The 26,475-nt window shown below is 41.7% G+C and overlaps 1 protein-coding gene across 16 annotated transcripts in view; it reads right to left on the bottom strand.

The window, feature by feature from the left end:
* MBNL1 (muscleblind like splicing regulator 1) overlaps positions 1 to 26,475 on the bottom strand; it is a 180,307-nt gene that overhangs the window by 145,653 nt on the left and 8,179 nt on the right. The window contains exon 1 of one of the 16 annotated variants that reach the window (XM_081911214.1): positions 3,857 to 3,886. The exons of 14 other annotated variants lie outside the window; for them this stretch is intronic. The gene's annotated coding sequence lies outside the window, so the exon portion shown is untranslated. Of the gene's footprint in view, positions 1 to 3,856; positions 3,887 to 26,475 lie in introns of those variants that run through there. One more of the 16 variants, XM_081911211.1, reaches the window with a different exon arrangement.

Raw genomic sequence — 26,475 nt, forward strand, 5'->3', positions numbered from 1 at the left:
CACTAGCTTCCTGGAAATAGTGCCACTGCTGCTTGCAAGGGGAGGCACGAGGTGGGAGGCAGGAAGGAGGTAAGGGTTTTGTAGGCACACCGGAATGAGCACCATCTTGGTTCTGACTACCCAGCCCTGACCTCCAGGCTTCTCACCCTTACCCTGCTCTCTTCCGGGTCCAGAGATGCCACTGCTGCAAAGCTAGCATTGTGGTTCCACCCCACCAGGCAATCTACTTCTGGTGGGAAGCTGTACAGCATGGGTAGGCAAACTAAGGCCCGGGGGCCGGATCCAACCCAATCACCTTCTAAATCCAGCCCACGGATGGTCCGGAAATCAGCTTGTTTTTACATGAGAAGAATGTGTCCTTTTATTTAAAATGCATCTCTGGGTTATTTGTGGGGCCTGCCTGGTGTTTTTACATGAGTACAATGTGTGCTTTTATTTAAAAAGCATCTCTGGGTTATTTGTGGGGCATAGAAATTCGTTCATATTTTTTTTCAAAATCGTGAAGCTGAGGCTCCAATACTTTGGCCACCTCATGAGAAGAGAAGACTCCCTGGAAAAGACCCTGATGTTGGGAAAGATGGAGGGCACAAGGAGAAGGGGACGACAGAGGACGAGATGGTTGGACAGTGTTGTCGAAGCTACCAGCATGAGTTTGACCAAACTGCGGGAGGCAGTGGAAGACAGGAGTGCCTGGCGTGCTCTGGTCCATGGGGTCACGAAGAGTCGGACATGACTAAACGACTAAACAACAACAACAAGTCCGCCCCCCCCACAAGGTCTGAGGGACAGTGGACCAGCCCCCTGCTGGAAAAGTTTGCTGACCCCTGATGTACAGCCTGTGTCAGGGAATCTCAGAAAGAATGTTGTTCCTAAACTATACAAGAAAATAGAAATAATCTTCCTCTCTGGGGCTTCAAACGAGTAAGGAACATAACTGAAACTTGTTTCCAGATTTTTCCAGCCATTCAATTAATCAATTATTCAGAGGATTACTAAATGGGGAGGCTAAAGAATTAGCACTAAAGAAATTACAAACATCAGCTACAAAAGGAAGATTTCACTTTAAACTACGTTCTATTATTGCTCCAAAGAAATGGATTCATTTTCATATTCTCATTACACTTGTCATCAAAGGGAAAACACATTTGAGTAGGAACCCTCTGTTTATGCTTCGTATACATGCATCCACGGTTCTGTAATTGATTTAGCAGAATACTGGTTGTTTTGCTCCATGGGAAGTCAAAACACACATGCAAGGAAATGTACAAACAGCATTCATTTAATGCAGCATTAATCAGCCTTAAAAATTAGAAAAGCGAGGAACAAAAAGAAGTCAAAAGTCGTGAACTGAATTGCAGATAAAAAGAAAAATATGTGGAGTGTTTATTAGCCTAGATAATGCCTGGATTCCTAATATATAGCTGGTGGGCCTGATACTGGCTTCTGAAAATGCATTATGTTATTGTCGCAGTATCATAGTGGGACTGCACTTCATCATCAGCTAGTAGAAAATACTGGTCGGCTAGCATCCAGCCCGAATCTGCAAAGTCCTGCTATTCACCGGGGACTAAAACCCATGATGCCCACTTTGCACTGGGCTGCTGGCAAAGAGGGATGGCAGTATTACAGAGTTTCCCGTTCCACCTGCCAAACATGTGGGAGGGCTGATCTGCCCCTGGTAGCAGCCCTGCCAGCAGCAGCCTATGGAAAGTCCGGAAACGGAGAGTTCTAGGGTGGGGAAGGGGAAGAGCAGAGCTGATCTAGGATCCACTGGATCCCAAGCTGGCCCCACTGCCATCACACAATTCAGGAAGGTGCAGTGATTTCCCCGTGTCCCACTTTCTGACCCAGCCAGTATGAGCAGCAGGGCTGCAGACAGTGGGGAAGAGCAGAGCTGATCTAGGATCCACCGGATCCCAAGCTGGCCCCACTGCCATCACACAATTCAGGAAGGTGCAGTGATTTCCCCGTGTCCCACTTTCTGACCCAGCCAGTATGAGCAGCAGGGCTGCAGACAGTGGTCCTGGTGCTCCATTAAGCAGCGGCCAGGGTTTGAATCCCACCCTTTCACATTAAGGGCAGGGATCAGGGAGCCTGGGAACCGAAAATGTATTTGCTCCTTAATTTTCTATCCTAAAAGCAAAAACAAAACAAAACAAAAAACAGCCCAACTGTGCTGTGTTTTCACCCCGTCTGACTGGCAGCCCTGCACAGAGTTGTAACGGGATAGTTCTTATGCATGCATTTCAAATGCTTTCTAAAAGGCTCTAAGCTTCGGCGGTAGCGTGAGCTAAAGTTCCAATCAGATAAATAAAGTGTGCGGTAATTACTTCACCAAGCAGCAAGAATGCAGTCAAGAGATAGGTGACAAGATAAAATTAAACCATGAACCACGGGGGCAGATGGCTGGGCTTTGAACTACGTATTTAAAAAAACAACGCCACACTAGATGAAAACCATCTAGCACCGTATTCCGATTATCAAGCTGGCAAACAAACAGGAAATGGCAGGGCTTGTCTCTCTTCCGTTTTTTGTAGCCATGAAGTTTGCAATTACCTAGTTCGGTAGACAAACTGTCAAGCTCAAACAACACCATTTCTACCGGAAGTTCTTCTCTGGTCCAGTATGCTAAATGAGATCTTGCGCATGCACAATCAGCATTCGTCAGACCCAAGCCAGGCGCTCAGACTTTTAAATATGCTAACCTTTTATTTTTCGTGAATTATGTTTTTATCCAGGATATACAATATTCTGTGGCAAAATAATACTGAGAAAACTGATCTAGCTACTTCGCTGAGCCACCAAGATTCTGTGCCCCTGAATATGATTTTTAAAAAACATACACAAAGAGAGAGAGGGAGAGGGGGGTGTTCTCTATTGCTTTGTTGCTTGTCCTACTGAGCTACAGTTTACTAGCGATTTTGTGCACCTCCAACATGTCGCTTGGATAATGCACTAATGCAGCAAAGTGGTATGGTTCTACGGTCAACACCTGCAAAAATATCGACGCCCCATTGGCTACTACTGTTCTACATGAGCATTCGACATTCAGCATTTGATTTTTCTGTGGACATGCAATGTTTTTCAGTATCTGACAGATGACATGCAACTGCAGCGGCATTTGACAAAAGAAGCCAGGAAAAAATTAAATGTTGTTGTAGAGGTTCAGCTCAAATATCGAACGCTGATGCAAAAATTCAAAATCGCAAATCGCGGTTGAACATTTTGATTTCCCCCCTCCCTCAAAATTGCATTTCAGGACTCATCTTCTACAGTCAAGACGTGATATGCACATTTTAGTTACGAAACATTGACGACAGGCTCCAAAAATTGGGTAATTTGTCCCCCTGCCTCCCAAAATCAATAAATTGCAGTTCAGTACTGATCTAGTACAGTAAAGTAGTGCCACACAACAGGATTACTGAAAGTGAGCTCAGTGGAGTAAACTCACCAGACTAGAGGGTTCGCATCTTGGCAGGGCAACTTTAGCAGGCAGCACATGACTCCGAAAAACAGTAAAAATATTTTAAGAATGTTTTGAATACACTTGGGACTTTCTTACTAAAGTTTTGTTCTACAGATGTTCAAAACCCAAAGGGCTCATTAGCAGAGTTGGTAAATTAGTCAGGCCTAATCTGCAGTGTGAAAAAAATCCATAGAAGCTATGTGAACGCTTGGAGTGAGATATTCTCACAACATATAGTGAGTAATTCCAAAATTGTTCACCAACTGAACACAGTATGTTCTTGTATTATACAATGCTACATAAACCAAGCAAGCTTTTAGGCCGAGCTGTTCATGAGACACAGCAGTCATGGAAAAAGCACTGAGGAAGTGAAATAAATGTGTTACTCACTTTCACAGGCAAAACCTTTTGTTTGGCTAACCATGCTTCTGAATCACCTGAATCCTAGAAGAAAACCTCTTAAGTAATCCGTAATACATTTGGTTGAATGCAGACCATCTCCAACTAAGTCATTCTCATGTAAACAGACACGATATACATTATGAAAGTACAGATTATAAATATTTGAGTGATGCCTCACCTGCCTTTTTACATGTGTTATTCTGTATTTTATTGAAGCTTTAAACTATTTCATTATATTTTATCCACTGCATTTGTATTATTATCATTATCCGCCTTAAAAACAATTGTGGCAATGGGGATATAAATTTAATAAATTAAGGAACGTCAAAAATAAACTTGCATAACTTATAAATGTCAAATGTCATTCACAAGCCATGCTGCCTAATTCTGTATCACTGCATTATACTTACACAAATTTTGCTGACTGATCCTTAAGGATGCATTAAAAGCCATTACTGCTCTTCTAACTTAAGGCCCCAATAACTGCCCAATGATCCCTCAAAACGAAGCTTAAAAACCATTGCTGACTTTATGTATAATTCAAATGCCGCCTGCCTATAAAACTTTACACTGGTGGGGCCCAACATATCTTAGAGACATCCTACCTCTCTGTGTTCTGTTAAACTTGCTCATATTGGCAAAGAGAGCACATCTTGTCAGTTGCTGCATATTATGAAACTCCCATCTTATGGAAATTGCCAGAGCCCTAGCCTCAAAAACAATAGGAATGCAGTCCATTTAAGGAGGAACTAAAGGCCCAGTTTAGAAATACGCTAGTCTCTTACATTTATATCCTTGCCTTCCTGCCATGATAGAACCCAAGGCAACATGCATGCATGAGCGTCATGCCCTTGCAATTCGTTCTCACAATGCCCCTTCTCTGCTCCCAACTTGGGACACTACGACTGAAGACTTCCTGCATTAACTCCAACCCTCTCCCATTTCTCCTGAACCAGAAATCCACGGTGACTGGGATCAGAGCACATCTGACCAGCTCTTAAACCAGTTTCAAGATCCTAGTTTGCTCCAGCCCTGGCAAACGATGGAATTAGATCTAGAAAACCCAGGCAAGACTAGAGCAGAAGAGAGAAAGAACAGAACACATGGGCAAAAGGCTTAAACACTTCTCAATTTAATAAGTCATGTATACCTGAATGAGTGTCTCCACCCCCCTGGTCCAGCTCTGAGGGTCTTCTGCCGGTTCCCTCACTGCGAGAAGCGAGGTTGCAGGGAACCAGGCACAGGGCCTTCTCGGTAGTGGCCCTCCCAACAGATGCCAAGGAAAAAACAACCATCTGACTTTTAGAGGACATCTAAAGGCAGCCTTGTATAGAAAAGTTTTTAATGTTTGATTTTTTTGTGTTTTTAATATTATGTTGGGAGCTGCCCTGAGTGGCTGGTGCAATAATAAATAATTATTATCATTAATTATTATGTACATCCTAACAATCCAGTGACTAAGGTTAACCCATCTTGGACTTTGGACTTTAATTGAAAGGCAGAATATGCTTTGTTTAAATAACTAAGTAAATAAATAAGCTGTAGATCTGTTATAATGCGGTATACTTTGTTTTGTTTTAAATAAGTGTTGGGATTTGCCCCAAAGCAACATAAAATACTTTTTAAATAATGCAGTGGCATTAACCCATTGCAGGGCTGGGACTAACAACTAGTCTGATTTATATGTCTGCAAGTCCTACGAATGGGATTCCCCCCCACCACCACCATTTGCACTTAGAGGGAGGTGTAATTTTTCCTTCCTCATCCCTGACCAGAAAATGAAACACTCTGAAAAATGTCAGCACAGAGTGCTGGGTGGATGAAAGACTTGTCATTTTATAAATCCGCCAAGATAGGCAGACTGCATGTAGGAAACTGCCAAGTCAAGGCACAGGGCTCAGCTTAGCCTTCTCTTTGACATGCTATAATCTCTACGGAGCTTGAGGCTTTTCCACATTCAGATCTGGTCTACACATGGAGCAGAATGAGGTGGGAATGAATGGATAGGCTTTAAAGGTAGCACCAGGTTTCAGGTGGGAATCAAGTTTTAGGTCTCCCCTACATCACAAACTCCCTGTAAGTAGAACACTAGCATGACAGGCACCAGGAAGGATGAGAACCACTCTTCCTGGTGTTCTAGTGTTGGCTATCGGAAGGGTTTTTTTAAAAATAAAAAATAGTAATAATGGAAGATTGTGCAAAAATGGCATTCTATATTATTATTATTATTATTATTATTATTATTATTATTATTCCCCATCCATCTGGCTGGGTTTCCCTAGCCACTCTGGGGCAGCTTACAGCATATCTAAAAACTTAATAAAAACATCAAGCATTACGAACCTTCCAATATAGGGCTGCCTTCAGATGTCTTCTAAAAGTTAGGTAGTTCTTTATCTCCTTGACATCTGAAGGGAGGGCGTTCCACAAGGAGGGTGCCACTATCGAGAAGGCCCTCTGCCTGGTTCCCTGAAGCTTCACTTCTCGCAGTGAGGGAACCAACAGAAGATTCTTGGAGGGGACCTCCATGGGATGGAACAATGGGGGTGGAGACACTCCTTCAAGTATACAGTGGTACCTCTAATTATGAACTTAATTCGTTCCGGAGGTCCGTTCTTAACCTGAAACTGTTCTTAACTAGGGGCGTGCTTTTGCTAACGGGGCCTCTTGCTGCTGCTGCACCACCGGCACATTCTCATCCATTCTCATCCTGGGGCAAAGTTCTCAACTCAAGGTAACTCTTCCAGGTTAGCAGAGTTTGTAACCTGAAGAGTTTGTAACCTGAGGAGTTTGTAACTCGAGGTACCACTGTATTGCGCTGAGGCCGTTTAGGGCTTTAAAGGTCAGCACCAACACTTTGAATTGACCTCAGAAATGTACTGGGGTCCAGTGAAGATCGTTTAGGACTGGTGTAATATGGTCCCAGCAGCCACTCCCAGTTACCAGTCTAGTTGCATTCTGGATTAGTTGTAGCTTCTGTGTCACCTTCATTCTAGCCTATTCTGGCCCTTCCCTTTGGACTAAAATGCCCATCAGCCATGAGCAATAGTCAGAGATGATGGGAGTTGTAGTCTACACCATCTAGAAAGCACCATGATAGCTACCATGAGCTCATTTTCCTGCCTGTGCAGATCAGAAATGCAAAATATCCTCTCCCGCTCCACTGCATCCTGAATTGGCACAGTCCAGGTAGAAGAGAATGCTTTACCATTTGAGTCATTGATGGGAATTCAGACACCTAGCAGCAGAATTTCTGGGTAACCTGAAGATTTTGGGTGCCCAACGAATTATTTTGGATCAGTGATATTCTGTACATGCAGCCAGAAATAACCCAATACTTACAAGTGATTAAACTATTCCGGTCACTTTTCATACTTGGGTGAATCCAAGTGCTTAGATACTCTTCCTTGGAGTATTGAAGTGTTTTGAGAAGCTTGTTTCCAATGGTGGTTCAAATTAATTGTTAAAAATAACATCGCACCCTTTCCAATCTGTTATTGTCACTCGATGTAATTATAATAAGTTTGGGGAAACTGCAAACATGTCTCAGCAGCCATAATATCATTACTATGGAAACACTAACAAGGAATAACAGTCTTGGAGGCTTTTTCAATGCATACTAATTTAACTACCCATTATCTGCAATGGAAATTGTGCAAGTCGATGTTTTCATGATACTGAGTTTCAGAATTTTTGTTCCTGCATTGCACACTTAGTAAGGAGCATGTGCTAACTTCTGGTGCTTACTTCACAGTGGACCTATGAGTGACTTAGTGAAGAGTTGCACATTACAGTCAGGATCCAAAGAATTAAAACTAGCACCTCGGCCCCAGTTCAACTTTAGACGTGTGTCCCTCAAACGCAAAGTCCTTGGTGTCGCAAACAGTTTGTGTTTTGCAAATTGTTTTGAAACTCAGGAGTAGTTTCAAAAGCAGCTTTGTGATATGCCATGGGAGCAGATATTGTTCAAAGTGAAAAAGCAGAGGGAAAATCACTGTGGCTGTACACAAGTCCCTGGGAATGCCAAGAGAAGTTACCAGCCTTTACTGTGATGGGTGTGGGAGTAAGCAATACAAGTTTACTACAAGTCAGAGTCATGCAACAAGAATTACACAGCACCGTTGTTGCATCTGCATTACGATACATGCAGTTGAAAAACTCAACATTTTGCAGAAATGTTGTATGCAAGTCAGGTCTGATGAACTTGCTTTTAAATTTCATCAAATTGCTTGAAATAATAAATGTTTGTTATTTATTATTTAAAGGATATCTACCCCAACTTTGAAGACAGCCCCCCACAATAAAGCAATGCCAAAAGAATTAATAAATCATAAAATCCAATACAGTGGTACCTCGGGTTAAGTACTTAATTCATTCCGGAGGTCCGTTCTTAACCTGAAACTGTTCTTAACCTGAAGCACCACCACTAATGGGGCCTCCCGCTGCCGCCAGACGATTTCTGTTCTCATCCTGAAGCAAAGTTCTTAACCCGAGGTACTATTTCTGGGTTAGCGGAGTCTGTAACCTGAAGTGTATGTAACCTGAAGCGTATATAACCCAAGGTACCACTGTAAACTGTTTACTAAAAACCATCTGCCCAATTATTGAGCAGCAACAATACTTTCTGAGGAGTATTGAGTTAGAGTATTAGAGTTAGGGTTCTATACAACTAAGTAATACTTACCCCTACTGAAATAAATGGACTTAAGTTAACCATGACCACTAATTTCAATGAGTCTACTCTGAGTATCACATAATTGGATATAACCATGGGAGGGAACCACCTTCTAATCCTAATCCCTGCCATATTATGGCCAGTCACAGATAAAATACTCCTTGCCCTTGCCAGGCAATTGCACCATCTCCCAAAGAAATGTAATACAGTGGAACCTCGGTTTTCGAGCGTCTCAGAAGCTGAACGATTTGGAACCCGAACGCCTAAAACCCAGAAGTGAATGCTTCCGCTTTCGAACATGTCTCGGAAAGCGAACGGCTTCCAAGGCACTTTTCTCTATTGAAACTGCCGACTGCCCATTGTGCCTTGGTAGCTGAACATTTCGGAAGTCAAACGGTCTTCCGGAACAGATTGTGTTTGACAACCGAGGTTCCACTGTAAAAACCTCCCCAGCGGCTTTGTGGTCCCTACCAAATATCCTGAACTATGTCATTCAGGCCTGCAGTGGGATGGGAGAACCACTGGAAAAACCAGTGGGAAAATGTTGCACCGGTGGAGTACAAAGTCCATCCCTTAGTCCCATTGTAGTTCTGGATGACACAGTCCCATGATGTGAGATAGCCCGTTCCCAAGCCTCTGAAAAGGCTTTTGGGGATATACTGGGGACTATATGGGGAGACAGGGAACAGAACACTCTATCTGCCTGCACAACATTAGATCATCAGGAAGGTTTCCCTTTTTTCAGATCTTGGTAAAGCAGACAAATGAGCAAACATTAGGAAAGCAAACTGTCTAGGATGAAGCTGAGATGTTTGGAGCTAAAGATATGATGCAAATCTGCAAGGGCTCGCAATGGAATTTTTGTAGAGGATGACCTGACTTATCCTGTAATTCCGCTATCATGCACCCAATTTGTAGGAGGACATTTTGGACAAGGATCAGGCTTATTAGCCATTTATAGACCCAACAAAACCCATGAAGATATACTCAGGAAGGCTGTAATCTTTATTTGTGAAAGGCTTACGATGAGACTATGATGATAGGAAGCTTTTGATGATAGAAGGTTTAATGACACAGTTATTCACACAAAGCCAGGCCAAAGTTTGTTGGAATATGCTGATTTCCACTGGAACCGGATTAAAGTAGCAGGCAAGGAAGCTGATCCTTAAAGCTTTATGGAAAATGTATAACTCTTCCTTCTGAAAGTACATATGAGTCGCTCTAACACATACGATTCCGCTCTCCCCTCGTGTAATACCTGCTGGGTGGTGTTATAGCTTTATTGGCTGAAACAATAAATATTTAACAACCCATACGGAAGAAAAGGGCCGTGGAAAGATGAGTCAAGTATAAAATTGCTTTAAAACCTAAATGTAAATTAACAAAAGGCCCCAAGGACCTGAATCAGAAGTGGGTAAAGGTGGCACGTCTTTCATATATATTACAAAGGCAACATTTGCAGATGTATAACTTAAGCAATTTACCATTATGGAATGTAGAACACAGCAATGGCAATTTATCTAAACGCTGCTTTCAGAAAACCCAATTGCACATTCACAATAAGTTAATAGCACAAATCGCATATGTGAGGAAAGGTACATTTCAGAGATCTGCTGTCCTGGGACCACTTATGTGAGGTTAATCCTGTACTTAATGGTGTGTAGCTGGGAGATGACTTTCCAGAGCTTGATGTGGAATATTTCCCCTCCTGCTATTCTATAATGCTCAGAGTTCACTAGCAGCAGGAGGACAATTTGGTAATTTTTTGATCCAGGAACAAGAAAGCACTATGTAGACAAGCATGAACTAGTCAGCGTCTCAGTCATGCCACAACACTGAGTTAGAGAACATTAGTGAGCAGCATCTGACTACATCTGACTAGTTCAGATATAAGTGGAATTTGGTTTCATGTGCTGCAATAAAGCTTGGATTCACCCTTCCCCAGTCTACCTTTGGAGATCAGAAACAAACAACAGTTCCCTGTGAAGCACAAACACAAGAAACTGTGGTTGGTTGGTTGGTTTTAACCAGCCTTCCCCCTCCATATGTTCTGGACGACAGCTGCAGTAGCCCTGACCACTGCCTATGCCAGTGGTGGCCAAACTTGGCCCTCCAGCTGTTTTTGGACTACAACTCCCATCATCCCTAGCGAACAGGACCAATGGTCAGGGACCGAGGCAGCTGGGAGTTTTAATCCAAAAACATATGGGGGGCACCCAGTTAGGGGGAGCTGATTTAAACTCCAGTTAATGAAATTACACTAGGAATAAACCATAGTTCCAGATCCTGGCTTGTTCTCTCTAACCATGGTATAAACCAACCACAGTTATCCAAGGTCACATGCAATGGGATACCACAAGAGTGGAGAGAGGAACGTGAGCCCAAGATTTGCTGCAGCTCTTCCACACGGTAGGAAACTGTGGTTTCTTGTTACATGTGAACCAGGCCAAAAAGCCACAGTTGCCAACATACCTTGTAGTCTAATAACTGAGGCACGAAGACACTCTGCTGTACCTCGCCACTCTTGTACCTATTGGATAATAATGATGGCTTGCTCTACAGGCTTGTTGTAAGAGTTAGTTAGTTAAATAATATTAAACAAGAAAAGTAGACTTTTTACAGCAAACCCAGGTACGGTTGCTTCAAAAATAGCATTCTTTTTTCCCAGAAAGTCTGCCTGAGTCACCAGGCTTCTGATATTCTGCAGCATCTCCCCTGGAAAACAATACACAACCTATGAAGCTCCCAGATGCAATTAATTCAAATAACTTTTCCTTCTCCTGCAGCAGTTTTATTCAGAGAAAGAACTAGATTTTCTTCCAGATCTGAGCTTGTAGGCGTCACTTGCCTCCTCACTTTATGCAGCAAAGGCATATCTATTGTTATACTAAAAGGAGAAGCTATTTATAGCCGAGTTATCCAATGCTCTTAGCATGTTCTTCTATCTTCACAAAAGTGTTCACATTTAATAGAAAATCAAGTGCTGCGGTTCCTACGTAAATTATTTCTCTTATGAAAGCAAGGCTTCCCTTCCACACCTAACGCAAAATGGGTTTATTTTTAAGCCAAGCTCCAAAGGAGTGCACAGAAACCAAGGTACTGCAGTTTTTCCTCTTCTTGGTCAAACAACCCCAGATAGGAACACTTTGTTGAATGTTCTCCTTGCCCGCTTCTATTTTGCAAAGCAATTGCGAGACCATGCCCAAACCTGCTAGAGCTATGACTGATTCCCACAAGCATCTGTGATGTTACTTGATGTGATGTGCCCACTGCGGAGGAAAATGTCTCTAGGTTCTGCAGGGACATCACCTACCTGAGCTGCCTGATGAATCCCCCTGGTCTGCTTGGAGCTTGAGCTGCTAGAGCACGACAAGATAAATCTTTGCATCATCAGCACACATTGCTCACCTCCACATCAAACGTTTAAAGCACTTGTACACCCCTTTAACAGTCATGGCCTCCGCCTGAGAACTCTGGGGACCTGTGGTTCATGAAGGGTCCTGGGAGCTGTTAGGAGGCCCCTCGCAGAGCTAGAATTCCAAGCACCCTTAACAAACTACAGTTCTCAAGAGTCTCTGGCGAAGGTCCATAGCTCAGTGGTAGAGCATCTGCCTTGCACACAGAAGGTCTCAGGTTCGATCCCTGGTGTCTCCAGGTGTGCCTGAAATCCTGGAGAGTTGCAATCAGTGAGTGTGGGGAATCCTGAGCCAGATGAACCAATGGTCTAACTCCGTTTAAGGCAGCTTCCTATGTTCCTATGAATGCTTTCAATGTACACTGTGGATGTTTAAGCTGAGACTTTGCCGGGCTGCAGTAGTATCTCCTCACTGCCTCCTGGTTTATGGCTCTCTTTCAATAGGCGCTTTAGGCTCAGTACAGATACTTCCAGGGACGCGGGTGGCGCTGTGGGTTAAACCACAGAGCCTAGGACTTGCCGATCAGAAGGTCGGCGGTTCGAATTAGACCACAGCGCCAGCCACGTTAAAGATGGCTTTAAAAGAGAAATGGACAAAATCATGGAGGAGAGGAACACAGCCTTGATGGCTGTGTTCTACCTTCACTGTCGGAGGTGGTATCCATCTGAATGCCAGTTTTCAGAAACCACAGGATGAGAGGGTGCTGCTGTGCTCCAGTCCTGCTTCCCACAGACATCTGGTTGACCACCAGGATGCTGGACTAGATGAGTCCTCTGGTCTGATTCAGCAAGCTCTTCTTATGAACTCATAGGTACTCAGATAACTAGCTGTTTACAAGCCTGGCAGTGACACTTCTCCACAGGCTAAAAAGGAAATTATGACTTCTCTTCAGCGACATGTGCAAACATAACACTGGAACCTATCGTGAAGCAATGAAACCACGTGAGCCGCTCTTCCAAGCTAGCATTGTACAAACTTTCCCTACCCAAATATCTCCTCCCTGCATGCCTTCCATAAGCACTTGGCACTCAACCTTGGCCTTCTGCATTTTCGCACTTCAGGCAACCCCTCCCTTTATTATATAATTAAATAATCTCCATTAACATCACCACTGGCATTGCATCAGACAGACGTTCCAACTGGTAATTAAATCCAACTTCTAAACGATAGGATACAGAGGAAAGCAAAATGTTATATTGTCAGCATGTGACAATAACGTAAGTGGATCTCATCTTTACATGACGTATCCTTAAGGATCATCTAGAAGGCAATTTGTTGAATTAAACAGTTTGGACAATCTTCCGTATGCACGCAGAATATTATTTTTTCAGATTGCTACCGGCTGCACTACTGACATTCCCAGTAGGTGTGAGTGGGAAGAGTCCGTCCTGTCCTTGCAGAACAAGTGGATATAAAAATTATGGGATGCATTGATTATGCAAACATTAACTTGTCAAGTCAGAGCAGCTCAAAGCCAAGGTAAACAAAAAAAGGAATAACTCTCCCCCTTTCTGTCCTATGTTATTATGCCCTTACAATATTATTTTCCTCCTTGCCAAGATTTATTGAATGAAGATAACAATGGTTCTACCAAGTTCTCCCTCTGTATAAAGTCAAACCTTGAAATTTTTAATTGTCTTTACCTGCTTCCATCTATTGCTTGAGTGACTGTGCATTAAGTGTTTAAAAACATAACCAAATGTCATTTGATTCTTTTCTCTCTCTTCTTAAGAAAAATAAAAGGCAAACCCTTGAAAAGTACCTAGTTTTAAGCTATTTCTAATCTAGGGTACTCAGTGCAATTACACCCTGTAATATCCAAAGTTTGCGGCATCCTGCTGAACATTCTTCCAATGGAGATTCAGCAGGAAACATTGCTTTTCCACTTTTAATAGTGGGATAGTTGCTGTTTGCTCTGGCGTAGTTAGGAGTGAATTTGAAGCTGACTGTCTGCACCTTTGGTCGTGTGTTGCTGTTATGAGAGAGTGGTTTTCTTTTCAACACTAATGGCAGGTTGTGCCCAAATTGAGAGAGGTTCTGTGGTTGTTGCCATGCTCCATACACATCCTTGGGTTCCTCCAGCCAGTTAAGAGTTGTGAACATGTTGACACACTGGGCAATAGATATAGAACACAATATAGATTTTCATCTTTGGGGAAAACTTTGGAAGAGTGATCTGAAATTTACAACTTGTTATTCCTTGAAGAAGAACTACCTGAAAATGATTCACAGATGGTATCTACCGTATTTTTTGCTCTATAAGACTCACTTTTTCCCTCCTAAGAAGGAAGGGGAAATGTGTGTGCGTCTTATGGAGCGAATGCAGCTATCCCAGAAGCCAGAACAGCAAGAGGTATCGCTGCTTTCGCTGCACAGTGATCCCTCTTGGTGTTCTGGCTTCTGGGATTCAGAATATTTTTTTCTTGTTTCCTCCTCCAAAAACTAGGTGCGTCTTGTGGTCTGGTGCGTCTTATAGAGCGAAAAATACGGTAACTCCAATGAGACTTACTAAGATTTATAAGTCTGAATCAGGTAAGTGTTAGAGATGTAATGAGACTGAGGGTATGTTCTATCATATGTGGTGGACCTGCAAAAGGGTAAGAGAGTATTGGGAAATAATTAATAATGAACTGAAAAATGTGTTTTAAAGTACTTTTTTAAAAAAGAGAGTCCTTTTTGTTGGGGATTGAAATTTCCAGGTGTCAAAAAAGGCTATTTATGTATGCCACTACTGTGGCTCGTGTTTTGTTAGCCAAAAATGGAAAACGAGCGAGGCCCCAACCAAAGAAGAACTTAAACTGATGGAAAATGTGCAGCTTGCAGAGCTAACATATAGAATAAGAGAACAAGAAAAACATACGTTTAAGGAAGATTGGAAAATATTTATTGATTATATGGAGGGAAATTGTGTACATCTGAAAACATGGGCGGCGTTAAGATAAATTCAACAGTGTAAATAAGTTTTGGTGGATGTTATAATAGAATTGTGAATGGTTTAGTTTATATAAAATATACAGGGATTTATGTTGTGCAAAATGAACCATGGAAAGAGAGGAAGGGAAGTCATTGATATTTTAAGGTTGTTTAAGTGAATATTCTAAAATGTAAAACAGAAATGTAATAAAAATTATAACAAAAAAAGAGTTATGAACATGTGTGTGTATGAAATTGAAGCATAATAGTCCAGAATTCTAATCTTGTGGGAGTATAGGAGATTAGAAGAGGAACTGCATATCCGCAAGAACTATGGATAACATGGTTATTGCGATGAATTTTTTTCTGCAGCTAATTATTGCTGTCATTAGCAGTACTTTGCCTCAGTACCATCCTCTCCATCTGCCATAATTCTCCTCTGAACCGAGCTCATAAACTGGGAGGCTCACACCATTCAAAGGTAAGTGGCAGAAAACAAATGTTTCCCAAACTATGCTCACCCACCCAACCCCCTCCACAAATGAGAAGGTTGAGGATCCATTCTGGAGCTTTCACAAAAGGCGGATCTTTTGCAGTAGAAGAAAAGGCCTTTTTCTGGTATACTGTTCTGGAATACTAGCTGAATAATGACAGCATCGTGTGTCAGCAGGGCCAAAAATCCCCAACTCCCTCAGAAAAGCAAGAAAGAAAAGGAAACAGCAACTAAATTGGTAAGTGCAGGAACGTCCCAGCTCTAGAAAAGGAGGAAGACAGAAGGAATGCAACAAATTATGCCGAAGACAATCCGTATTGAACACTGTAAAATAAGAACAACTCCCATGACAAACAGTATCTAAATATCAGCAATGGATGAGGAACACCAGGACCTCTCTGAGGAGCTCAGGCTTACATCTGGTTGTGTTCTTCCATATTTAGCACAACATGAAACAACTGTAATTTTCTAAAGGAAAATTAAGCACAGGTTAATCAGTGGAATCACAAAGGGCTTTCCCCTGAAACCACATGGGGATTAGCCAGGGAGTGGTGAGTCTGTGGTTCTCAAGATGTTGGTGGACTGTAGCTGTCATCATCTCTACCCACTGGGCATGCTGACTGAGGTTGATTGGCACTGGGACTCCAACCACATCTGGAGGGATGCAGGTTCCGCACCCATTTCTCTAGGCAAATGTGCTGATGAGTTGGGAGTTACATTTACACGAGACAAAAACCTGTTGACCATCATTGCCAGTAGAAGTGCATACAGACTTAGGCTCAGCAATGTGCTACACTCCCATCAAAACTCTTTTGAGGTCAACTCAGCACAGGATTAACAAGGGCACTTAGGGTACATTTTTAATAATATTTTATTTATCTTTCAGGAAAACGACAGGGACACCGTCCAAATGTTGATATTACTTTGTCAAATCTATGGCAGATCTAAGGCATGTGACTTATTGCTTTGTTATTCTCAGTGAGCTAAGCAAACAAAACTTAAGACTCTATTTAACTTCTGGCACATGGAAGTCTGAAATTCTAGAAACAAAGTGTCTTTATACGCAGTACAGAAAATGTGTTGCAGTAAGATAAAAGAGCACACTTATTTTTTTAAAAGTAGTGCAGTCTACAGATAGGTTGCTTTAATTAACCTGACGCTAAATTAATGAATGGTTATATTCTGAAACCTGAAATGACTCTTTTTTCAGGCAAGCGATATATATACACTGTCAGTCAAAACATTAAAAAAATACAAGAAACAAAAAGAAATGAAAATATTAAGAAATTTGCCTAGATAAATAGATTGTGGCAAATGTCTATAACACAGACAGTAAAAGTCTTCAGGGACTACAACATAACCCACAAACCATGATCCACAAACTACAAACCATGGTTTGGGGACAATTTGCATGTTCTCAAAGGGCTCTGTGATATTTTACCCAAGAGGGTCAGGTTACTATGGAGAACTGCTGTTTGTGTACTGATATAGTGGCAGATTCCATTGTTCATGGTAGATGATGAACATACAACTACGAGTACCATTGGGAAAGTACGAAGCTATCCATTCTCAGGCTGCTTTGAGACCACATTGAGTCCAGCCTTCTTGCAAAATGTAACCTGGTCCTTGGTTTTTAAAAAATCAAAAAGGGTCTTGAATTTGTCGATTACCAATTTATCTCTAGCATAACCAAGTAGGTTCTAAATGAATAATGTATCTTACAGTGAGTGTCCAAAATTTGACGAATACTGGATTTATGTGCAAATATTAGGACTCACCCCCAGATGAATTATGCTGTGCCTGGGGAGAAACTATTGTCTCACTTTTGGGACATAAAAAGCAAATGCTGACAATCAGCATCTAGGTGCCTGCCAGCATCTACCAGCATGTTTCTGAAATGCCAGACATTTGCAAAATTTGTCTGGGATTGCCTGCATTCATGTGTGAACAACAACATTCATCCATTTTTGAGCACTCACTATAACATCTACACAGATATGCACAAGAAACAGGCAACTGATATGCTGATGGGCAAACCATGTTTATACACAGAGAGAGAGAGAGAGGAGAGGAACATAAAAGAAATGGTGTGATACTCCCCCCTGAAAAGTAATGGCCTCATTCAGATGTAATGAGAGGGCGCTACAGGGAGCCTCAGCCCTGTGCAGTCTCCCATCTCCTCCTCTTCCTCCAGAACAGCTGCTAGGAGGCATTCAAACTCACTTCCATTTTGTATTAACTGCAGCTTGCTGTGTTGCCCAAACCCACACAAACCTGTGGCTAATCTTTAACTGTGGTTTCTTGCAGCATGAAAACGTCAAGCCATCATTTATGAAGCTGGTTTGTTTCGACTAACCACAGTTAAACCAGGTTGAGGGTTCAAGTGACACATTGGGTTCATTGAAAATGGAAGGAGAAGCCCCAGATTTCTCCATGGCTGCACCAGAGTAGGGGACAAATACAACCCCTGTGATTATGAAATAGTCTGTCATACACCAGGAGGGGAAATGCAGCCAGGCACTGTGGCATTATTGACTCTGGATGGTTACAAACTTTGTGGCCGCACTATTGGACATGTGCATGTGAGTGTGGCAGTAGAATCACACAAATGAGGTGGGCATGTTTTTTAAATACTTGAGACCTTAATGGACTGATTTCTCTGTCCACGTGACTGTTGCTGCTATAGCATGGGTTTTTATTTATTAAGCCTTATTTATTAAGGAGGGAGGAGTACACAAGTCCAAGATTTGGACCACTGAACATTAAACCATGGTTGGTGCTACTTCAAAACACAACCGAAGAGTGAACAGGATATTTGCTTGGTTTCTGCTCTTCCACATGACATGAAAGAGAAATATTGTTCCAGGTTGCAAGCGGAACAAACTCCCAATGTCCTTAATGGCAATAAAAGAACAGACAGATTCCAGTTCATTGCGGCTCTCACAAGCAAACCGCCCGAGTTTGCCAAATTATTTAATTGTTACAAAAATAAGGTTTCTAACTCATTGGGTAAAGGTGAGAATATGCAAGTCATCTCCTGCATCTCAGCTGCAGGGCAGAATTGATGAAAGGAAATGAGGAATCATTCGAGTTAGACTGCACCAGCTGAAAGGTGACCAACTGTATGCAAATGATATGACACAGTTTTAAGGGACAACGTCCAGCAGCACAAATCACCAAAGATATTTTCCAGAGCAAAACTTGACTCCTATGTAATAATCATCTTTGGAAAACATAGTTTTTAATTTAATGTAAATACCGTAAGATTTATATTTCGACACACAAGAAAAAAGTACATATAAGATAAGCTCTGGAGAACAAATACTTACGGTGGCAACAACTTTTAACCTAAAATGTATTTTTATTCTATTTTTTCACCTTCTATTTCTTCTCAGGAGAATGATAGTGGTGGAGAAATGAACTAGCTATTCTAGTCATCAGGAGGCGTTAAGGCCTGTCTACCTAATCACAGGGGTTATTTGCTACATTTTCCTGCTACCTCTCCATTAAATTTCACAACAGAAGCTTTTACATCTGAGCATATAAAAAACAGAAATCCAGAGGTATATTTACACAGGCAGCCGATGTAATGGCGGCTAATGCCATACACCAGAGAAGAAAGCAATGCAGCTTTTCTTTGCAAGTCTCCTTTTAGCCACAGTCTGCTCTGTGCAATAATGCATCCCTTCTGAGCAGCTCATATTTCAATCCATATAAACTGAGTTTCAATCCATAAATCAAGTCTGCTCTCAGAAACCCAAAATAGTAGCCACAGTAATGCTGTTATTAGTTAATGCTGCTTCACAAACTGCCCACGTACTGAAAAGCAAAACAACACAGGTCCTAGTAATTTGGAGAGCCCTGCAATATTTGCACACCCCTAATGGGGCTTTCCCATCCCCTCCCAGTCCACTTATTCAGGCCATAACTAGAAGTAAACAATCAGTTCCAGAAATAAGGGGATGCCATTGCTTTTGAGTTTCTCAGGCCACCAGACCACATTACTGTGAGCTGCTTCTCCCATGCCCATCCACAAACATCATCAATAACAAAACTGTCCAAAGCCAATTTGCAAAAAATTCAAAAGTCGCTCCGTCATTGAGGGAGAAATCCTATACACAAGAAGCTGCCTTAGAGCAAGCCAGTGCCAATTAAGCCAGCATAAAGTTACACTCAACATCCACCAAGCTCAGCTGGGAGGGAGGAGATATGCTGGCATTTTTTGATTCTATGTCCGGCTGAGCTGAAGGTGCAGGAGTTAAGCCAATGTAGCTCAGCTGTGCCGGGAAATCCACTGGATCCTAATCCACTCATCCCAACAGGATCCTTGCTGTAGGGACTTCCGGAGGCGGCGCGAACGGCAATGGCTGCCAGCTCCTGAACGGGAGAGGGTAGCTCCGTTGAAACGGGTCGCCCGCTACGGCGAAGCGGGGACCCATCCAGAAAAACCACAGGCAGCAGAAGCCTGTGGTCCTGAGACCCGGCGGGCGCCAAAAGCAGCCCCTAAAACGACGAAGGGACCCCGTAAGGGGCTCCGGATCGCGGAGGGGGTAGCGGCGCTGTGGGTCGTTGCGCGATCAACGGAGCGAAGCCGCGTCGCTGTTGCCGGTGAGCGCTGACCTTTCTTCTTGAAACTGCTAACTTTGGAAAGCAACAACCCGTGAGTAATTTGGACACTATACTTCTAAAGCCTCTAAAAATTGTGAATTTGGCTGAAAGCGGAGTGACGAAAAACAGGAAGTCCGTCTTCCGCTGACACTGAACTTGAAAGTAAAGAGCAGGAGGAGTGGAGACAAAGAGTAATTTTTTGCATTGACTGATCTGGCATCTATTTAAACTGTTGTTTCTGGCTGATTTAAAGACTTTAAGTGGCTGTTTTTTGGACCTTCAATTGAGACAAGGGTACCTGTCTTCTGTTGATCTATTGGATTACAAATAAAAGTAAGAAACCCAGGTACTGGAGCTGCCTGAGTAACTGAGCAGTCAGCCTGCAAGCTTTGGATACTTTGAATCTGAACTTTGGAACATACTGAGTTTGAATTTGTTACTTTGAAACACTTGTGGTCTAAGCACTTTTGGAAACAATGTTTGGCCTTAAGTTTTAACTCTGCTAAAATTTATCTTTGTGAAGATCTTTGGAGATCAATTCAGACTTACTAATTTTAATTGGATTGGACTTCCTCCCCAAAGACATTCTAAGCTCCACCTAGAGGATTTTTGGATTTACAGCAGTGACTTTGTTTTACTTTCTCTTTCCCGGCCTCCTGTTTGAGTGCTACCATCTGGGCTCTTATTTTCTCATGGGAACAATTCAGTTTGACCTTGGCTTTTAGATAACTTTGGAATGAGTGGAACAAGAAAAAGGGGAAGAACCAGACAAACAACGTTAACTTTACCGACAGTCTCACAGCGTAGATCATCTGTGCCTGCTTTGCCTACTACTTTGCCTCCTGAGGCAGAAGCGGCCTCCCTGCTACAATCAGGGGAGGGAGAAACTGAGGAATTACAACTGGAAGATATGGCCTCAGGAGCAAGTGGCACTATTTTGGAGAAAATTTTTGAAAAATTGGAGGCTCTGGACAGAAAGGCTGACCAGCAATCAGCTAAAATTGACTTAAACACAGAAAGTTTAAATAGACTAACTGGACAAGTTGCACAGAATGTTCAATCTATTGGAGAATTGAAGGAGGCTGTAGGTGAAAATCGGAAACTGGCGGAAGACACTAGCCAAAGATTGGGACAGCTTGAAAAAGAAGTAAGACCACTCAGCAAACAAGTAGGAGAACACCAGATCTACTTTTCCATGACAGAACTTCGGAACAGGGAGGCCAATTTAAGGATACGCTCAATTCCAGAAGTGGAAGAAGGTAACTTAACTGAGTTCCTTACCAAGGAATTTTCCAAGTTTTGGAACTTAGAAGAAAAAGACTTTAAAATACTATCTGCTTTTAGGCTTGGAAGACTTATAAAGAAGGAGAAGCCCAGAGACTGTTTGATAATATTGAGATCAAAGGAGGAAAGGGACAAGATTCTAGGCCTGCACTACGGAAAGTCACTGGATATTTTGGACAAAAGAATTGAAATTTATAAGGATATTCCTAAACAGCTGTTGGATCTTCGAGCAGACTACTCGGAATTAGTAAAACTGCTAAGGAGCAACTCAATCATCTTCAGGTGGGAGTTTCCCCAAGGTTTATCGTTTACTTTCAGAGGGAGGAAGATTAAAATTAGAACGCCGGAGGATAGAGACAAGTTTTTGGTGGCACACGGAGAAGATCTTCATAAGGGACTTGGATTACCCCCAGGGTCTGAACCTCCGGGGGTTCCTGCACCCTCGGACCCCTAAAAATCTGACAATAAGGTACCCCCACAGCAAGAATAACCAGATATATTCAGGATGTCTCTGCAACTTTTGAGCTGGAACATAAATGGCTGTAACATTCCAGGAAAAAGGAGAAAAATCTTTCACATTTTAAAAAAGGAACATTTGGACATTATTTGCTTACAGGAAACACATGTGACCAGGCTCCACAGAAAAGTGTTAATAAATAAAAGACTTGGTCAGGAATTTATATCTTCGGATACAGTTAAAAAGAGAGGTGTGGTAATTTATGCAAAAGAGAGCCTTTCACCTAAATTTCTGTTTAAAGATGAGCATGGAAGAATTTTGGCGATAGAAATACAACATCAAGGGGAAAAAATATTGATATTAGGAATTTATGCTCCAAATGAAGGAAAATCGGAATTCTATAAGAAGTTGCATGAGACCATGCTGGACTATCTGGACTACAACAACATCATTATGATGGGAGATATGAATGGAGTTGTATCAACCAATATGGATAAGTCACAGAGCCAAAAAATTTCTAAAGATGGGAGACTACCAAAGACCTTCTTTGAAATGACAGACAATATGGACTGGATTGACATTTGGAGAGTGAGAAACCCCTTGGGAAGGGAAGGAACATTTTTCTCTGAAGCCCAACTGACTTGGACAAGAATCGACCAGATATGGATAACTAGAGGCCTGGCACCTAAGATCAGAAAGGTGGAAATCTGCCCAAAGACATGCTCCGACCATAACGCACTGAGAATGGACATGACATTGATTCCAACCGGTTCCTTCAGATGGAAGATGAATGATGGCCTGTTTAGAGATCAGGAGATCACTAAGAAGGCCCAAAAAGCCCTAAAGGATTATTTCGAGATCAATATGAACACCACAGTGGAAAAAAGAACTATCTGGGACGCAAGTAAGGCCGTGATGAGGGGGTTCCTGATACAACAGAACACAGTAAAGAAAAGGAAACAAAACGAAAGGAAAGATAAAATTTTGGAAAAAATCAAGGAGTTGGAGAAGAAGTTAAGACTTAACCCGAAGTCCCAGCCGATTCTGAGAGAAATCAAACTTTACCAAGCACAATATTGTAAACTGATAAATCAGGAAATAGAATGGAAAATCAAACTAATGAAACAAAAAACTTTTGAGTCGGCTAATAAATGTGGAAAACTGCTAGCTTGGCAGTTGAAGAGGAGACAAAAGTTAAACATAGTGACAAACTTAGAGATTGAAGGAAGATGTATCCAGAACCCCGGAGAGATTAGAAAGTGTTTCCAGAGATATTTCAAAAAATTATACACTCAAGGGCCACAAGATGAAGCAGCGATTAAACAATTTTTAAAGACAAATGGACTGGCAAAGTTGTCAGAAGAAAATAGATCAATTCTGAATGGCAAAATAACACGACAAGAGATTGAGCAGGCCATCCAAAACATGAAACAGGGCAAATCACCAGGACCAGATGGGCTGACCTCCAAGTACTATAAGACATTGAAAGACTATTTGATACAACCACTGATGGAGGTCAGCAATGAAATTTTAGAGGGGAAGAAGGCGCCAGAATCGTGGAAAGAAGCTTTCATCACATTGATACCAAAATCGGAAACTGAAAAGACACAGCTTAAGAACTACCGTCCCATCTCCCTTTTAAATGTGGATTACAAAATATTCGCAGACGTTTTGGCAAGTAGATTCAAGAGGGTTTTAAACAAAGTAATCCATAAAGACCAGGCAGGCTTTCTCCCAGGTAGACATATGTCTGCCAATACAAGGAACATTATAGATATATTGGAGCTTTTACAAACAGACATAAATACTAAAGCTGTTTTAATTTTTATAGACGCGGAGAAGGCCTTTGATAACATATCCTGGAAGTTTATGAAAGGGAATTTAAAAGAAATGGGAGTGGGCCGGGGGTTTGAGAATGGGATTGATGCAATATATTCAGAACAAAAGGCTAAACTGATAGTTAACAATGTGGTTACAGAAGAGTTTAAAATTGAAAAAGGAACACGACAAGGCTGTCCGATTTCCCCGTTACTATTTATCTCGGTCCTGGAGGTGCTCTTGAACACGATTAGAGGGGACAGGTTGGTGGAAGGGATACAGGTCGGAGCGAAACAATACAAACTTAAAGCGTTTGCAGATGACTTAGTTCTGACATTACAGGAGCCAGAATCTAGTACGAAAAGAGTACTACAACTAATCCAGGATTTTGGTCGGGTGGCGGGATTTAAACTAAATAAGCAAAAAACCAAGGTGTTGGGAAAAAACTTGACAGATATTGAGTCGGAACGGTTTCAGAGAGAGACAGAGTTAACTGTGGTTAAGAAAGTTAAATACCTAGGGGTAAACATAACAGCAAAGAATTTGAGTCTGTTTAAAGATAATTATGAAAAATGTTGGTCTGAAATTAAGAGAGACTTGGATAGCTGGTCAAAATTGAAACTTTCATTGTTAGGTCGAATAGCTGCTATTAAGATGAATGTATTGCCAAAAATGTTATTTTTGTTTCAGACATTGCAGATTGTAGATAAAACGGAGTGCTTCCGGAAGTGGCAGAAAGATATCTCCAAATTTGTCTGGCAGGGCAAAAAGCCCAGAATTAAGTTTAAGATATTAACGGACGCAAAAGAAAGAGGGGGCTTTGCCCTGCCAGACTTAAAGTTGTACTATGAAGCCGCAGCTTTCTGCTGGCTAAAAGACTGGCTACTTCTGGAGGACACGGATGTGCTGGATTTGGAAGGTTTTAACAATGCATTTGGATGGCATGCATATTTATGGTATGACAAGGTTAAGATCAACAAGGTCTTTAAGAACCATATTGTCAGAAAAGCAATATTTAATGTCTGGACAAGATACAAAGACTTATTAGAAAACAAAACACCGAGGTGGCTGTCACCTTTGGAGGCCAAGGCCCGAAAAAGACCCAATATGGAGGCCAATTGGCCAAAATATTGGGAAATACTAGAAAGGGATGGAGACAATTGGAAACTGCAGAGTTTAGAGAAAATGAAAGATAAAGTGCGAGACTGGTTACACTATGCTCAGATTAAGGAAGTGTTTAAGATTGATAAAAAGTTAGGATTCCAGGTGGAGAAATCGAAACTGGAGACAGAACTGCTAGAACCTAAGACCAAGGTACTTTCAAAAATGTATAACTTGCTGCTGAAATGGAACACACAAGACGAATTGGTTAAATCGGCTATGATAAAGTGGGCCCAGGATATTGGGCACAATATTATGTTTGAGGACTGGGAAAGGTTATGGACTACCGGGCTGAACTTCACAGCATGTAATGCTCTGAAGGAAAATGTAATGAAAATGATATATAGATGGTACATGACCCCAGTGAAATTGGCTAAAATATACCATTCGTCTGATAACAAATGTTGGAAATGTAAGGAAAATGAAGGAACATTCTTTCACCTCTGGTGGACCTGCCCTAAAGTGAAGGCCTTTTGGGAAATGATATATAATGAGTTAAAAAAGGTATTTAAGTATACCTTCACCAAGAAACCAGAGGCCTTCCTTCTGGGCATGGTCGGCCAGAACGTGTTAAAGAAGGATAGAACATTTTTTATGTACGCTACAACGGTGGCAAGGATACTTATTGCTAAGAGCTGGAAAACCCAAGATCTACCAACACTGGAAGAATGGCAGATGCAGCTGATGGACTATATGCAACTGGCTGAGATGACTGGCAGAATCCGCGACCTGGGAGAGGAGAGGGTTGAAGAAGACTGGAAGAAATTTAATTTTTATTTACAAAAGTACTGTAATTTGGTTGAATCCTAACAAGGAAGCCAGAGCAGAAATAACTGTCTACCATTAAATTATAATTTTTTATTTGAGTTTAACCTAAATACTGCACTTAAGAGTATAAACAAGATGATAATTTGCTTGGAAAAATTCGTTTTTAATGATGAAAGTGGAAGCGGGAGACGTGAGGGAGTCCGCAATAGAATGAAAAGATGTTATGAAACCTATTTTGTTTGTTAAATATGTATCTGTAAAAAATCTTAATAAAAATTTTTATAAAAAAAAAAAAAAAGGATCCTTGCTGTAGGAATGCTACCTAAGGTTGCAGTCGTAATAGTAATTTACATGGGAGTTAAGTCTCAATGAACTCAATGGGACATCCTTCTCATTGCAGATACTCTATTATGTTATTTTTGGATTATAGGTGACTAATATTTTATATAATAGCATGATTCCTGCGACTGTAATTTGCTTTAACTCTTTTTAATACTGCATTATAAAATGTTGCAACCCTCCCTGGGACCTGCTGGTGGAGGCTGGATAAGAACAAGTGTGTGTTTGAGTGTGTTTGTGTGTGAAACTGGTCTTGTGCAGTATTTCATTTCTTTAAAAATCTAATAATTAGTATTATCATCAATAATAATAATAATAGGATTTCACTAAGTCAGGTAGCCTTTCTTATGCACAAAAATGAGGCTGAGATTTCCCCTCCCCACCCTTATTTGTGCCATATGAAATGAAGATCGACCCAAGTTGCTGAAAGCCCAATTAACACTGTGCAATAGAATCACAGAACTGTAGAGTTGGAACGGACCACAAGGTTAATCTAATCCCACCCCTTGCAATGCAATAATCTTTTGCCCAACGTGTGTCTTGAACCCACGACCCTGAGATGAAGAGTCTCGTGCTCTACCGACTGATCTGATGAACCCTTTCTCGCTGAAGAGGATGGGAGAACATCCATACCACAGCGGCAATGTCACTTAGCTCGGCTATATACAGGTGAAA

The sequence above is a fragment of the Podarcis melisellensis genome (genome assembly GCF_964234715.1).
Source record: "Podarcis melisellensis genome assembly, chromosome: 5".
Lineage (NCBI taxonomy): Eukaryota > Metazoa > Chordata > Lepidosauria > Squamata > Lacertidae > Podarcis > Podarcis melisellensis.